We start from the raw sequence: 15,681 nt of genomic DNA, 5'->3' as shown, positions 1-15,681 counted from the left end.
TCTATCGGACGACGCAAAACCGAACTGTCCTGCTTGGGCTTCACGAAGCACTCGGTGTCAGAATAGTGCGAATGAAAATATAAAAACAGATCAATCGCGGATTGTTGTAGATAACCACAGCACATACGTAAACTACACTAACAATAACGTCCAACCGGCGGCTAAGCAAAAACAATCACATACGACCGAGACAACAAAATCCGTTCAGTTGATCCTACACCGGCTCACACTGATACGAGCGACAATGATGACGACGACGAGAATCACGCACAAAATAACCAAACTGCAACTACAACAGAGCTGGAGTCAGCAAAGAGGCGGTTGTCAACCGAATCGACCAATGGAATGATTGAGGAGAACGAAGCCTAGAGATCGTGTAATCAGGGGGACCAGAAACCCGATTCAGAGTGGAAGGTGCACTATACACGATCGAGGAAAAAATGTACCTAATTTGTAAAACGTTGTTGATATGGGAAACGAACAAATAAAATTTACGACACGGATGCACTCTTTGAGTGTAAAGTGTCTGTAATAAACAAAAAAAAATGAAACGCATCAGTAAGGTTTGATCCGTTGAATCTGAATCAGGTCCGGTTCGCGTAGTAACCGGTATCGGTTATCCCGTTTAGGCCTGAGTGAAAGCAAAAATAATAAAATTCTCAGCGAATACGTAACGCATTCAAATAATGTTTTGTCAGTACACTGGTACACATATCTAGTTTCTAGAAGTGGCTAGAGGAATTCGGAAACATTAATGTGGCCGGAGTTATTCCGTTGGGTCACTGGGTCAAGTCGGGCAAAAAAGTGCTTATTTTTGGGACATGCCAAGTTATCCTTGTTTATTTGCAATGACAATCATATGATTTCGCATAAATCATAAAGATCTGATATTCAACATTATAAATGAAGAGGTTTGCACCATTTAGAATGTACCGGATGTGGCCACATGGACTTATTGCCCTGAAGAACCAGCAATAGATTTGGTGGATACTAAACCGTTTCAAGTCTCGAAAACTATAGATCAAACATAACAGTGCACTTAAATGCGGCCACGTAATGGTAAATTTGAGTCGTATTGATATGAGTTGCAAAATATTTTATTGTGACCATGAAAAACACGTTCTCTAAGAACTCCTCCATTCTCTGATACCAAACAAACTAAAATTTACAACGATACAGTGTCACTTTGGAAGGTGGAAAGTTCATCACCAAAGTATACGACAATCAGACGCTGTTTCTAGCTTTTGGCGGACAAAACCTTTGAACTTCTTTGCTTTATTACATAACTTAGGACAGTAAGAAATATATGACAGAGATTGTCCTAGATAGCGAAGTTATGTTACAATATACTATAATAACCAGAAATTACATTCACTAGCAAGAACAATGAAAATACCGCTTGTGGATGCTAGATTCACGTTCAAACAATTTTCGCATTTTTTATGGGCCATACTGTAATTATCCAACTCAATCGTTTCTCAAAAGGTTAACGCTGATGCGTTTTCCTTAAAATAGCTGATTTCGGAAATTATCTGTGACTTGAAATTTACCTACCTACAGGGGCACAGAAGCGCAGTACGCTTGCCATCCGACCTGACCCAGTGACCCACCGGAATATCTCCGACCACAGAATTATTTTCGAGATCCTTTCCACTTTTAGAAACTAGTTATGTATACGAGAATACTGACAAAAATAGTTAAAATCCGATAAGTGTTCGCTGAGCAGTGAGAGTTTTAGTATTTTTTTCTTTCACTCACACAGCTAAAATATGTTGTAGTTATAGTGTTGTTGTATGTTAAGTTTATTTTCATGCACATATTTGGAGCATCAAAATAAACCTAAATTTCAACGATCAATCCATTATTTTTCAATCAAATTCACTTTAAATTTACACGATCATGTAATATTCAACCATTTTTAGTTGAAAATTGAATGTTTATTAATTTAAATTTACATGACGCTGTAACAACACACGAATTCGATTTATTTTTACAGTAGACTTCAGTTTACATCACATTGAAAATTAAATATTTTTTTCTGTGCAGGCCTATACGGGTTAATCGTGTATATGCTCACGTATTCATTTCGAAAAGAGTCATTTGGCAGCAAGTTTTTAAATTCATCGGTGCAAATTATTTGTCAAATTTTGAAGGTTTTGTCATTGATTAAATTGTGTAAAAGGTATGCAAAATACTAATTGTCATGTTGGGCATAGGAATATTGAAATGTTGACAGTGAAAGTGATTTTAGAGCCAGTTTTGAGCAATTCTCGCTGAAACCAGACCGCCATCGGCACCCATCGTTAGAATTCCAATGTTATGTCACTGATCGCTAGTTTTCGATAAAACTTAATGGTGGTCCTTTCGGTTTTCTCAATTTGGTGGACCCTTCGTACGCCAGCTAGCTAAACAGTTTGCGAAAAAGCCCATTTTTTGATAAATATTGGGTATTTCTTCACGTGATATGTCGTATATTTCACTTGGAACACATAGCAAACTTAGCGGCATCGTATAGAGAAAGAATATAGCTTTAATTTGAAGTCAAAAATAAATTGGCGGCCATTTTTAATTCGGCCGCCATCTTGAATTGTGTTAGAAAAATCGTTTTTTCACCATAAGCGCACCGCTCGTTTTGAATTCTGAGATCAAAAGAGAAAATTTACACCGTCTTCAGCACATAGGCTGCACAGACTGAAATATCACTAATATTAGACAACGGACAACACGAAACACTACTGGGCTATTGGGCCCAGCGATGAATTTTTCCGTTTGACGAAAAGTTTTCACCGACCGGAGCGGGAATCGAACCCACACCCCGTGGCACAATACGCCTAGACGACTGACGCCGCAAACCGCAAGGCCACGAAGCCCACTTAACTAAATAATACTGACCACCATCATGAAGTTGATGAAAAATTGCGTAAGATAGGCTACACTGTTAAAATTAATGAAGATTACACGTCATGTAAACTTCATTTATGCGATGTAAACATGACGTCATGTAAATTTAAGTCTGAAATCATGTAAAAATTTGTTATATGTCATGTAATCACACAGAATCCTGCTGGATTACATGACATATAATTGAAGTTTACATAACATATCATGTAAATATCCATGATATTCCACGCTCCAATTATGTGCATTATATGACTCAGAAATTTACACGTTTCGTTCGAACTGTGTACAGAAACTAGGTGAGCAATGGTATTTACCCTATGAAATGAACGATTTTCTAAATCATGTTCTACTTTTTTGACGTATATGGCGAGTGCAATCAATGTAAACATTATTTTTTGTACAACAAAGAACAAGTTTTTAATCGTTGGTGTTTTATTCAAGTCTAGTGAAGAATAAGAGTATTATTTTGAGTGATATAATCTGGTGGCCATCATGGATTTTGACGCCATCTTGATTTTAAGTAGAATAATGAATTTTTGAAACTTTGATAGCACTCAGCATGTCGAATTTAGAAGCAATCAATAAAAACAAGGTTACGTATACCCTTCTTCTAATTATTCTTCATTTTCCTGACGTTACGTCCCTACCGGAACCAAGTCTGATAATCAGCTTTAGTTAGTTAGTTATAAATACAGGTTATTAAATAGAAATTTTCTTTTATAATGCGATTTAACATAACAGAATAATTCTTCGACATATATTTGAATTCAGTGACAATGAATAAATAAATTTAATGAATAAAAACCGTCTAAAACATTGATTGAAATAAACAAATATTTTTTTAACCATATGCATTTTTGTCATTGAATGAACTTTATAAATTACGCGTTGGGACATTAGTATGTTTTGTGGTAATATTTGTAGTTTTAATTGATTCCGATGGCTAGATACGAAAATCAATTGACTGATCACCTTTCAGTATTACAGGGTGTCCGCAAATTATCCGAACAGCAAAATATTGGAAAGATGACCTCGCATTGAAAACAATGAAAAATCAATGTCCATGTACCTTTTATAATATATCTATATGTTAACACAAAATACAACTTTAAAAAATTTCGAAATAATTGCTTGTTACTGATATAGGTAAATTTAAATTTTTCGGAGACGTTTTTCCTGAAGGCCGCTAGTCATACTGGAGATGTGTTATCCCTAAAACCTAAAAGAGATGAATCCAAATGTCCTATTATTATTTAAAGTAATCTACAAGTATGTGGCTTCGAGTTAGACTGGAAATAGAAAATTGTACGGTTCAAATCCAGTGAGTTGTATGGACATTTCTCTTCCGTCATAAAGCTCGCAAAACAGCTCCCTTTAAGACACCTCAATACATTTGGGTTAGTTTTGCAATTATTTAAAATTGGAAATGTGTTAAACTTACTTCTTAAGAACATAATAAGCCAATGTTTAAAATCATGCAAGAATATTGAATTTATTATGCTTGATTGTATAGAGCCATGTCTTCAAAGTTTGTACGGATAATTTGCGGACACCCTGTACAATGGAATTGTAGGAGTGTTATTGCTAATATCAACTCATTGAATTTGTTAATATCAGAAACTAATTGTGATATTTTTGCGTTATGTGAAACATGGTTGATTCCTGAATTGATGGTTGATATGATTGATTTCAATATTATTAGAGAGGACCGAAGCGATGGCTAAGGAGGGGTTTTATTTGGTGTTAAGAAATGACATTCCTTTTATAGAATTGATGTTTCTAATAAATTCAAAATAGAAGTTATAGCATGTCAGGTGAATATGAAAGGTAAGGACTTTTCTCTAGCTTCCTTTCATATACCCAGCCCTGTCGTCCTGCTTAGTCGACGACTAAGAAGCTTTTCTCAGATTTTTTTTTCAGAATTTTTCACCCGAAGACATAAAAAAATGTGCGAAATCAACACCAATCTAACGCCCCATAAAATATCAATCCAACCTGTACCTAACAACGCCCTATAGTAATTTAAACCTATTTGCATAGAATTTCATATATAACAAGGGCATATTACCGCCCTGTAGAAAATCAATCGAAATTTACGAGCTGTTTCAACGCCCTAGAGTAATTTCACCGCATCGAATGAATACTCGAGGCTTTATCAACGCCCTAGAGTAATTTGACCTCATTCCACATAGATCAAAATCGAAAACTCCAAGTAATTTGTCCCATATAAATCTGTAGCATCCTAACGCCCTATATGACATCAACTAAAAATTCATGCTTAATCAACGCCTTGGAGTAACTTGACCTCACCTTATGTAGACCAAGTGCATCTTTACGCCCCACATCACTTGAATGTTCCAAGCATTATCAACGCCCTGAAATAATTTGGACTCATGCCATGTAAATCAGTTGAATCTTAACGCCCTGAGGGACAAATGCCAAGATGTATAAATGCCCTTGACTAATTTGACCTTGTCTTACGTAGATCTGGTGCACCTCAATGCCCTGCATCGATTGAAAACTCCAATCTGCATTGACGCCCTAGAGTAATTTGAACTTGTCTCATATAGATCAGCTGCATCTTACGACCCTGTAGGACATTATTTAAAAATTTCAAGCTGCAATTAATTTGACTTCATCCCATGTAAATCAAGTGCATCTTGACGCCCTGCATGACATCAATAGAAACTCCAAACTCTATCAACGCCGGAGAGTAATTTGATCTAATCCCATCCATCAAATACATCTCAATGCCCTGTAGGACAACAATTGAAAATTCAAACTTTACCAGCGCCCTGGAGTAATGTGACCTCATTTTTCGTAGACCAAGTGCATCTTTACGCCCTGTAGGACATCAATCGAATATTCTAAGATTTAATAAGTGTGATTTCACCTTGTTCCATTTAAATAAGTTGCATTTTTACGCCCTGTGGGACAAATATCAAGATGTATAAACGCCACTTTGACTGAACTAAAGACCACCGTTTAGTGAGTTGGTTCACTCTGACTGAACAATTTCTAGGAAAATAACAATCATTTAATGCTTGCATGGTCAAACAGGGTGCATAGCTCTAAGATAAGCAGATTATCAAGACCGTTCGACACCAGTATCGTAAATTCTTCTATTCTATTCCTTCGTCTATACCGAGATCAGTGGCATTACGATAGCTTGAAAAATAAGATTTTGCAGGGACCTGAAATATTCAAATACACAGTTAAAAATAATGAGGATTACACGTCATGTAAACTTCATTCATGCAATGTAAACATGACGTCATGTAAGTTTAAGTCTGAAATCATGTAAAAATGTGTTATATGTCATGTAATCACTCAGGATCCTGCTGGATTACATGACATATAATTGAAGTTTACATGACATATCATGTAAATATCCATGATATTCCACGCTCCAATTATGTGCATTATCTTCTTCTTCTTTCTGGCGTTACGTCCCAACTGGGACAAAGCCTGCTTCTCAGATTAGTGTTCTTATGAGCACTTCGACAATTATTAACTGAGAGCTTTCTTTGCCGATTGACCATTTTTGCATGTGTATATCGTGTGGCAGGTACGAAGATACTTCTATGCCCTGGGAATCGAGAAAATTTCTTTTACGAAAAGATCCTCGACCAGTGGGATTCGAACCCACGACCCTCAGCATGGTCATGCTGAATAGCTGCGCGTTTACCGTTACGGCTATCTGGGCTGCATTATATGTCTCAGAAATTTACACGTTTCGTTCGAACTGTGCATGTGTTCAGTCAGAGTGGACCAAGTAAAAATCTTGAGTACCGACCAAAATATACTGGTCCAATAAGCGTTCTAGCACATTCCATACATACACCACAGAATTACCATAAGCTTCTGTTGGACTCTGAAATAGAGTCAAAAAATGCAATAATCAATCAGTTTATTGCTTTTCAACACTTGGTCCGCTCTGTCTGCACAGAAATTGTGCAATTTCGGACCACTCATCCAAATATGGTAAATGGTCAAAAATCAAAATCAAATACATCGAATTAAGTAATATTTATAAATTTCTATTGATGGTTAAGTAGATGAATCATTCGATGTCGAAAAATCTGACAAATCTCTTGAAATGTTTTTTATTTCCTTGCATTCCTCAGCCGGCCGACCATTTTCGCTATTCTGGTAATAAGCACTTGGTCCACTCTGACTGCACACTTTAATCGATTTTTATTGTTCATCCAAAGTAAATTTATTGCATTTCTCTTACAGTTTACAGCATTCATCAAATCTGGTCAAAGTAAAACGGAGGTAAGGTAATTTCGCATCTAATGAGAGAATAATCCAATTTCCCCTAGTTTTGTACTTGGCCCCCTCTGACTTAACGCCGACCATATATCAAACGATTGTGCTACTTTTTCTCGAATTTCGTTTCCGCTAATGACAGTTCCCAGAATAACCCTTTTCCTCGAATGCCATTTTTCCGAATGATTTGTCTCTTCAAGAAGTGATGCAGTTCATGATGGTGCAAGGATAGTTCTCAGTGTTAGGGTGCGTACCAGATGTCTGGTCCGTTCACTACCCTGAAATGTGGGAAGTTGTGAAAAGGGATGAAGATGTGAGAACAGACATTCAAGGGCCAGGCGTTCGAGGAAGTGGCATTTGAGAGATCAATATTTAAGACAAAGTAGCACAATCCCTTAATTTAATAGATATTACTATATTAAAGATATTTGCCTAAAGGGCTATATGAGCTTGATCCCTAGTATTCGGTATTGTAAAAGAAATTGTTGGTTAAATTATCTCGAAAGATCCTTTGATAAAAAAAGTTTGATGAAATATGGTATAATTCAAAAATGAAAAAAATCTTCAACTTATATGTTCTTAAGACAATCAGTTCATACCCTTGTTTATGCTGGACCAATAGTTTTCATGTGATAGTGATAAATTTCATAATCAAGTAGGTATGCACCAAGAGCAACATTTTTAGTTTTTAAATTTGATGGAATAAGTTTGAAGACCATCTGTAATTGATACTTGGCAATTTCAAGATTCACTAATATATCTAACGTAAAACTACAAAAGATAAAACCAATGCGAAATATATTGAAATCCAGAGAAATTGTTGAATTTTTTCTTTATTGTTATCACCTTAACAGCGATATTTTATTTGCAATTATAGCCATACAGGGTGTTAGGTTCGTGAGTGCAGACATTTTAAAGGATGATAGAGGACCATGTTAGATGAAAAAAATCGTTCTACGGATATGGTCAATTCTTAACTGTTATCGAGTTATTAAACATTTATTGTTTTAGGATATGTTTGTCTTCAAGTGGTTATAACTTTGGAATAGTTCAACGAATCTCAATTCTCTTACTTCCATTTGAAAGCTAATTAAATTTCCAATCTACTAACAACTTTACATCTAATGGGTTTTGCAAATAAATTCATTTTTAAGAGCAAATAAGTTCAAAGGTAGTGATTTTTCTCTTGTTTTTGTCAGTTTACTTTAAAAAAATGCGTAATAAATTTCATGTTTGTCTTAAGCAAAGTTGTGTGTTTTAAGCTGCTCTACAATTCGTTCTTTGACACCAAACTGCTATCTCTACGCGTTCTCTTGCAATTTTGATTTGAACACGCCACTTTGGGTCATAAATTTTGGTCCGTAAACGCAACAGGTAACAGTTCATTTCACCCCACTGTGTTGCAAAATTTGACGCATTGTTTGCATCCACGCACAGCACACTTGATCTCAGGTTTAGACAACAACAGCTTGGCGCGTATGATTAAGCACACGCTGCTGTGCGTTCTTTTACATGCTATTTGAAACTTAAAATAAATCGTTTTTGTCCGAAATCAACTTTTCAAAATGTTGAAGGAGTGTAGTAAAACATTGATCGGTTTGTTATTTTTCTGTTGATGATTGATCTGAATTGTAAGCAATAATTGTCATTGCTCGTAGAGTTAATGTATCAAAGTACTGCATAACAGTATTGAAGAAACAGCATTGAACATACAGAAAATGTTTATCTGGTTGATTCATATCAGTTTATTTGAAGGCTCTGTGCACTGTTCCAAAGACTGCAAGGATGCTGCTAAACATTTGAAAGCAATAACACGCTTACAATACTTCAATAGCTTTGAATGTATCCTAGTTTCAGTTTAACTGTGAATCTCATTAAATTGTTAACGCCGAGAATAGTTAATAGTTAGAATAAAACCTTTAAATCGGATGGTTTCGATGGTACCGGCAAAATAGAAGTAATGATCGTGAATTCGATAACCGATTCGATGACATCATGGTAAAGCATACAACCCATAAAATTTTATGAATTTCCTGCTAAAGTTGAAAGGCCAACGTAATAAACCATTTGTTTAAAAAAATTCAGCAATTATTTCAGCAACTTACTCCATGGGTTTGTTTAGTTATTCCATCACAGATTTCTCAATAGATCTTTTAGACATTCCACCATAGATTCCTTCGAGGATTCCACAGGAACTTTTCCAAAGATTCCACCAGGGGGAGTACTAGAAGATAAATCGAGACTACATAGTCTAGGTCTCTGCCAAGCATTTATAATTCTTTTCTCTTGGGATTTGCTCAAAAATGCGCCGGAAATTTCTCCAGTGATTTATTAAAGGAACTATTATAAAATTTTCTCTAACAATTACAATTGAAACCCCTTCATGATTTCATAACATTCTGCACGCTTTCATCAGAAATTCTTCCAGAGTTATTTTCAGCATTTCTTACATAAAACTCTCATGGTAATCGTTAAGGTATTCCAATTGTTTATTTTCTCGGGATCCTACAAAAGTTTTTACCAGAAACCCTCAAAGAAGTCAATCAGGAAATTTTCCTAGGAGTTTTTAGGGAATTTCTGGAAAGATACTGTTAGACACTCCTTAGTAAATTATTCAGCAATACACTCGTAGGATACTCAACTTTTGTTTCAAATATTTCTCTTATGATTTTATGATAATATTTTTTGAACATTCTTCAACCTCAAAACCTCATTTCGCCAAAGATTCATCAAGACATTTATTCGTAGATTTTTCCAGGATGCCTATAAAAATTTCTCCAGAAATGTTTACAGAAATAATTTTCAAAATTGTGCCAGTAAATAAATTGTTTAATGGTTCGTTCAAAAATAACCTAGAAACTTTGTTGGAAGTTTACTTAGCCATATTAACTATTCAAGAATACCTTGAGAAATTAATACAGGGATACATCCAGATATTAAAAAAAAATATGCCTACACCGAGGAATTGTCAAATAAACTCTTCTATTTTTTATAAACTTCATCTATTTTTGATTCTTATTTAACAGCTCTTATTTAAGAAAATGTTCATGATAACCGTCGCCAAATCTGAAGTGGATTTCGTTTTGAAGTGCTTACAAAATTCCTCCTGATATTTACTAAGGTATTCGTGTAGAAATTTATCTAGGGATTACACCAGGAATCTCTCAGGTTCTCTCATTAAACCAGGATAATCGTCAACAAGTTCAACATGGATATTTTCCAGATATTTTTTGGGGCATCCATGTCATTTTCAATTCAATTTTTCTCAAATCATCCAACATTTTTTTCAGAGAGGTGCTGAAAAATGTTTGAAGCAAGAAATCTCACGAGGAAATCAAAGAATGGAAAAATTGGATTCCAGGAATCCTTGAAAACTTCAGAAAAACCATCCGGACTGTTTTAGGAATTCTAACCAGCTACTCTAAACATTTTCACTCAAAGTGTATCTTGAGTTTAAAACCGAACAGTTTCAGCCCAATATTGTTAGATTGAAGTGTCTTGAATACAAATCAAAGATGTTAGTGAAATGCAATTTAAGAAAAGCAATGGAGTTAAGGTTTGAATAACTTATTTTAATTTAATTAATATTTTTCTCCAACAAAATAAAACTCTATTTCTGTAAGCTAGACAATATTTTGAAAAGTAGGCCGTGGGAACGTTAGAATGACAATCAACGTTCACGCTCGGTATCGGAGTCATTGTGTATCGTGTGCGGAATTTCAAGATGTATTCTTCTCAAGAATTGGCGCAAATCCATCTTTGTTACGGTTTTGCCAGATGTAACGCAACGGCTGCCCGACAAGAATATCGTCGTCGTTATCCCAACCGTAGACTGCCTAATGCAAGTGAGTAAAAACTAAGACTATGGGTACATTTTGTTGCTAATAGATGGATCACTTAGGAACTTTTTCCGCAACGCATCGCCGTTTTATGGAGGGACAGCTGTTTCGAACGGTACATCACGTGGATCAAGCTCAGCGTAGATTGAGGCCCGCTATGGAGGAGAGAATTTTGCAAATGGTTCGGAACGATCCGTCCACCAGTACCAGGCGAGTGGCTGCCCAGTTACCCGTTTCCAACTGGCAGGTATGGAGGGTTCTCAATAGAGACAAAATGCATCCCTATCATACAATGAAAGTGCAGGAGCTACTACCAGTGGATCTTCAGCGGCGGCTGGACTTCTGCTATTTGATGAAAAGGAAGCTGGAGGAAGACAACAATTTCATCAAAAACATTCTATGGACCGATGAATGTACGTTCACCAAAGCTGGATATTTCAACACACATAATGAACACACATGGGCAACGCAAAACCCAAGAGTTGTAAAAGTTACAAGAACTCAGTTCCGGTTCAAAGTTAATGTTTGGGCCGGTATTGTGGACCACCATCTAGTCGGACCATTCATCATTGACGGGAATCTCAGCAGTGAGATGTACATGCGCTTTCTAAGAGATGAGCTGCCCATTCTGCTGGAAAACATACCACTCAGTGTCAGGCGGCGCATTATTTTTCAGCAAGATGGAGCCCCGCCACATACGACAAACGCTGTGAAAGACTATCTAAATGACACTTTCACACAACCGTGGATTGGGCGAAATGGCCCGATTGTTTGGCCTTCACGGAGTCCAGATTTAACTCCGATGGACTTCTATCTATGGGGGCATTATAAACAGGAAGTCTATTCAACTCCTTCCACAACGCGTGAGGAGTTGATAGATAAGATTTATCTTGCTGCTCACAAAATGCAGCAGGCTTTGAACAACATGAACCTTGATAATGAGGTTCGCAGAAGGTTGGATGCTTGTATCGAGGTTAATGGAAGACATTTTGAGCAATATTTGAAATAAAACTGAAAAAGAAAATTTAGATCTTTGTTTTCATTTTATCAAACTAATAAAAAATGAATGGATGTGTGTCAAATGTCAAATGAAATCATTTTCAAGTTTATGTAGATTCCGCCATGCAGATAGTGACTTTTTCGAGAAGAGTAGAAGGTTCGGGAGAATTTCGCCATAGAAATTCATGAAAACCGAATTTATTACTATACCATTTAATTCCACTAAAGCTTGTATTCTTTGACAGATACGGGTATTTCGACTTTAACTTTGAGGTTGTTTTCAATGCCGTGTATTACACTCGAGTCTAGTACACGACTCTGAAGACGGCTTTACAGTTGTGGTCTAAATATGCGTATCTGTCAAAGGATACAAGCTTTAGTGGAATCAAATGGTATAGTAATAAATTCGAATTTCTTCTTCTTAACTCTGGTCGCGACTGACAAACTGTCTGTCGCGCTGTATAGGGATTCGAATTTCATGACACACACTCTAATGGAATGACTAAATACGGTTGACAGTGTCTCCGCGATATTATAAATCCATTTCTAGATTTATTCTACCTGTTACACATTCACTGCGTTAGCCATTGAATGAGATGTACACTATAAAAATGGTGACGTACTGCAAATTAACATGATTCGTGTCAAATGTGAAATTAACATGCTTTGCAAAAACAGTTTTTTTTTTAACTTTCCTAAGGATTTTATGCTAATACATGTTTTTACCATCCATCTTAAATTATCTCAAAATTCATCATGGATTTTATGTTCAAAGATACTTCCAGGATATTTTTAAAAAATTCTTCCAAGTATATTAACAGAAATGTTTTAAAACATTTTGCCAGGAATTTTTCATCATTTTTTTAAGTGATTCGTTGGAAAATAACCTGGAAAATATGCTGGAAGTTTCCTCAGCTCAATGAATTTTTCAAGAATGCCTTGAAAAAGTAATTCAGAAATAAATCCAGATATTTTCCTAGCAATTCTTTCATGCCTACAACCAGGAATTGTAAAATGGATTCTTTTATGAATTTAACAGATTTTCAACAAGAATTATCACGATTTTTGTAGTGGAATTCATTTAATAGTGCTCACAAAATACCTTCCATTTTTCTGAAAAAAGGAATTAAGGAACTATAGAAGAAAAACAAATCAGGAAGTTTTAGAATATCATTCAAGAAAGCTTTTTTTTTGCTGTTCGGAACATAAACCACTGCGACCAATATTTGATCTTGTAGTATATCCCTCATTTTACAATTCCTCGGTGTAAAATGTGCTCCAGGAATTTCTCCGGGGATTTTCTCCTGGAATTTCTTAGAGGCTTTCCAACAGGAATTCTTTTAAGGAGTTTTTCAGTGAATTGATCCGGGATCTACTCCAGAAATTTCGCTGGGGATTTGCACCAGAGATTTCTTTCAAGAATTCCTCCGGTGATTTCCACCAAAAACTCCGGTTGATTTTTCCAGGAATTTCTTCAAAAGATTTTGTCAAGAAATTCTTTCCGGCATTTATTCAGAGAATTTATCCGGAGTTTTCCCACAGAAATTTCTTCGGAAATTTCACTCAGGAATTTCTCCGGCAATTTTTACGATTCCTACGGGGATATCCCTCAAGAACTCATTCGGAGATTTTCTCCAGGAAATCCCCAGGAGATCTGTAATAGCAATTCCGCCGAGGATTTCCTCCAGAAACTCGTCTGACAATTTGCTCTATGAATTCCTCCGGGGATTCCCCCAAGAACTCCCCCGAGATTTTCTCCAGGAATTCCTCCAGCGATTTGTTTTGCGAATTCCTCCGGGGATTACCTCCAGGAACTGCTACGAAAGGTACCTCAAGTAGCACCTCCGGGGATTTCCTCCCGAGATTCCTCCTGGGATTTCATCCAGAAATTCCTCCGGAAATGTTTTCCAAGAATTCCTCCGGAGATTTTCTTTAGGAATTCCTCTGTGGATGAATTCTCTTTCTCCAAAAATTAAATCGGGGATTTTTCAGAGATTTTTTCCGGAGATTTCCTCCAGGAAATTTTTGGGATTTGCATCAGATATCCTCCAAGAATTACTCCGGGATTTTCTCTAGGAATTCCTCAGGGAATTCCCAATAGCGATTTCTCCGGGTATTTCCTCCAGAATTTGTTTCAGAAAACTTTCCAGGGATATCTTCAGACATTCCGCCGGGGTTTTTCCCTAGGAATTCCTTCGGAGATTTCCTCCAAGAACTCGTCTAAGTATTTCCTCCAGGAATTGATCCGGGGATTTCATCCAGAGATTTTGTCCATAATTTTCTTCGGGGATTTCTTACATCAATTCCTCCGAAATCTCTCCAGGAATAGCTCTGGAGATTAGCTACAGAAATTCATCCAGAATTTCCTTCAAGGATTCGCTCCAGGAAATTCATCCAGGGATTTCTCCTAGGAATTTCTGTGGGAATTTTCTCTAGATATTCCTCGCCGAGGATTTCCTTCAGGAATTTCCTTTAGAAATGCCTCTGGAGTAATTCCAAATATTACTCCGGGAATTCTTTTGGAGCTCTACAAGGAATTCCTTCGCATTTCTTACGTGGTTCCTCCTTTTTTTTCGGAATTTCTCCAGGAATTATCCAGAGTTCCTCAAATAGTTCCTTGGAAATGCTCCAGAGTTCCATCCACTAGGAATTCTTCTGAAGCTACTTCGAAAAATTTCCTACATTCCCTTCGAGAATTTCTGCAGAATTTCTCTGGAATTGTCTCAAAAGTTTCTACGGGAATTCCTCTAGACTTCCTTCCCGGAATTCCTCAAGAGTTCCTCGTGAAGTTCTTCCGGAGTTTTTCAAATGCTTCCAGAAATTATTCCGCATTTCCATAGGCAATCCCTCTGGATTTCAATCAGCAATTCTTCGGAAATTTCTCCGGATTTCCACTGGAAATTCTTCCAAAGTTATTTCAGAAAATCCTTTGGAGGTACTCTAGCTATTCCTCATCCAGTTATTCCTGAAAAGTTCCTCTGGAGCTCCAACGCTAACTCCTCCGAATTTTCATCCTTAGTTTCTCCTGGAATTCCTTTAGAAACGCCTCCGGAGTTCCTCCAGAAACACATCCGGAGTTTCTACAAGAACGCCTGCGAATTCCTACAGGAATTGCTCCGGGATTTCCTTTGGAGATTCTCTAGGAACTTGTCCAGTGTTCCTTCAGAGTTCCTCCGAGAATTCCTTCGTAGCTTTAACGATAATTCCTTCTGAGTTGCTCCAGAAATTCCTCCGGAATTTTTCCAGTACTTCTTCTGGATTGTATCCAGCTTATCCTTCAAAGCTCCACAGGGAATTCCATTGGATTTCCTTCATAGCTCCTTTTGGAGTTATTCCGTAGTATTTTCAGAAATCCTTCCAGGATTTTGTCCAGATTGCCCTCGTAAATTCGTCAGCAGATCTACAGCAGTTCTTCTGCAGTTCCTTCAACAATTTGTCCGGAGTTCTTCTGGCAATTCATCCGGAATTCCTCCAGGATTTTTCCTTCTGGAAATCCCCCAGAGCTCCACCGGGAATTTTTCAAAGTACTCCAGGCTTCCAAGTTTCTCCAGGAATTCTTTCGGATTTTCTCACGGAATTCTTTCAGAGTTTCTCAAGGAGTTCCATCGTAGTTTCTCTAGAAATTTCTCCAAGAATTCTTTCAAAATTTTTGCCGGCAATTCCTTTATGG

Source organism: Aedes aegypti, chromosome 3, assembly GCF_002204515.2.
Source record: "Aedes aegypti strain LVP_AGWG chromosome 3, AaegL5.0 Primary Assembly, whole genome shotgun sequence".
NCBI lineage: Eukaryota > Metazoa > Arthropoda > Insecta > Diptera > Culicidae > Aedes > Aedes aegypti.
The sequence above is the reverse complement of the archived record's forward strand: the minus strand, read 5'-3'. Positions refer to the sequence as shown.